The following is a 2,730-nucleotide window of genomic DNA, read 5'->3' on the forward strand; positions in this document are numbered from 1 at the left end:
AAGGAAGATCAAAGAAAAAAGATACTTATGGTTACTGTAATATGACCAAATTTTTATGATATTTGCCATGACATAATATTCATTATAACAAATTTATGGTTCATGACATTTGCCACGACATAATATCCATTATAACAAATTTGTGGATCATGACATTTGCCATGACATAATATCCATTATTAGGCCAAGGATTTCTTGCTATAAATAGAGGGGTTTCTCCTCATTTGAAAACACACCAATTCAAGAGCTTTTCACTCTTGTCTTTCTTTCTCCTCCTTTATTTCATTATAGAGTATTTTGTAAGAGAGTGAGTGTTGGGAAATACTTGTGTGAACCCTTTCTTTGGAGTGATCTTGTGAGGTTATTCTCTTGGGGTATTTGGGATTAATTAGAGTATTTACTCTAATTTTTGTACTCTCTTTTATACTCTTGTTGGTATAGTGAAATTGCTCCTCTCCGCTTGTGGACGTAGGTCACTTTGACCGAACCACGTTAAATTTGTGTCTTCTATATATTCTTTAATTGTCGTTATTATCAACTTCTATTGTCTTTGTTATTGTCATTATACCGTTGTTTGGCTAAATTCCGCATTATCCGGGTTCCCGATCCTAACAAATTGGTATTAGAGCCAGATCTATTTGGGTTAGTTTAAATAGCCAAAATGACTCTAACAAAGTCTTATGTTGAGAAATTTGATCAAAGTGCAAACTTCGGAATATGGCAATTAAAGATGGAAGCTATCCTAATTCAGGATGACTTAGATTTGGCACTGCAAGGAAAGGAGAAGATGCCGGATAAAATGACAGACGAATAGTTTGCCGTCATAGACAAAAAGACAAAAATAGGTATTATTTTAAATCTTTCAAATGAGGTTTTGCGTGAAGTTGCAGCAGAAAGCTGAGCCAAAGGCATATGAGAAAAGTTTAAAATCCTATATATGAAAAGAACAGTAGAAAACAGGCTTTACCTAAAGCAAAAACTCTACACTTTTCGTATGACTGAAGGTACCTCTATACTTACTCATCTTGATACTTTTGATTCTCTTCTTATGGATTTAAGTAACATAGATGCTGAAATCAAAGATGAGGATCAAGCTGTGTTATTGCTCGTTTCCTTACCATAGTCGTTTAAACATATAAGAGATACTATGCTTTATGAAAAGGATAATATCTCTTATAAAGATATCAAATTTATTTTGAAATCAAAAGAACAAATAGAAAGAGATAATACTGGGGAAACTAGTGGGAACCAAGGGGAAGGCTTATTCATAAGAGATGGATCCAATAAGAAAGATTCAAGTAGTGAGAAACCTAAATCAAGGTCAAAATCCAGATACAGAAATGTCATGTGCAAATATTGTCATAAGAAAGGTCACATTATTTCTGAATGCTTTAAATTGAAAAATAAAGAAAAGCATACAAAAAAGAAAAATGAGCACAAAAATACTGACACTGCCGAAGCAAGTGTAGCTGCTGATGAGACTGAGGGAACTATTTTTTTAGCAACTAATAATAGTTTCAAATCTAACAATGAGTGAATTTTAGATTCGGGTTGTTCTTATCATGTGTCCCAGTCGGGATTTATTTACCACATATGAATCTATTGGAGGTGGAGTTGTCTTGATGGGCAACAATACTTCCTACAAAGTTATTGAAAAAGGTACAGTCCGAATCAAAATGCACGATAGTGTGGTGAGAACTCTCACCGATGTTAGACATGTTCCTGACTTGAAGAAAAATCTCATCTCTTTGGGCACTCTAGAATCTCTTGGGTGCAAGTACATAAGTGAAGGTGGAGTTCTGAAAATTTCTCATGGTGCTCTTGTGATCATGAAAGCACGCAGATCTGGTACGTTGTATACTCTTTTAGGATCTACTGTTACAGGTGCTGCTGCAATTTCAATATCAGATAAATCAGATTCTAACATCACCAAATTGTGGCATATGCGATTGGGGCATATGAGTGAAAAAGGTCTTTCCATTTTCAGCAAAAGAGGTCTCTTATGTGGCTAAAGTGCCGGAAATATGGAGTTCTGTGAATATTATGTGTTCGGGAATCAGAAAAGAGTCAGTTTCAAATTTTCAGCGATTCATAGAATAAAAGGTACTTTGGATTACATTCATACAGATCTTTGGGGTCCTTCACGTACCCCATCAAAAGGTGGTGCCAGGTATATATTAACTTTCATTGATGATTATTCAAGGAAAGTTTGGGTTTATTTACCGAAAAATAAAAGTGATGTTTTCTTAAATTTCAAACATTGAAAAGTTTTGATTGAGAAGCAAACAGGAAAACAGGTTAAGCGGCTTAGAACAAATAATGGCTTGGAATTTTGTAATGATGAATTCAATGAATTTTGCAAGAATGATGGAATTGCTCGATAACGTATTGTGAGAATGATACCTCAGCAAAATGGTGTGGCAGAAAAGGATGAATAGAACTCTTTTGGAAAGGGCTCGTTGCATGATTTCAAATGCTGGGTTGACAAACGCTTTTTGGGCAGAAGCTATCTCTACAACTTGTTATATAGTCAACCGAGCTCCTTCTGCACCTTTGAACTTTAAGACTCCAGAGAAAATGTGGTCAGATACTCCTGCTAATTATTCTAATTTAAAGATATTTGGTTTCCCTGCATACATGCATGTAAATGATGGAAAATTAGAGCCAAGGGCTAAAAAGTACATTTTCCTTGGGTATGCATTTGGGGTGAAAGGATACCGACTATGGTAT

This window comes from Nicotiana tomentosiformis, chromosome 12, assembly GCF_000390325.3.
Source record: "Nicotiana tomentosiformis chromosome 12, ASM39032v3, whole genome shotgun sequence".
NCBI classification, from domain to species: Eukaryota; Viridiplantae; Streptophyta; class Magnoliopsida; order Solanales; family Solanaceae; genus Nicotiana; species Nicotiana tomentosiformis.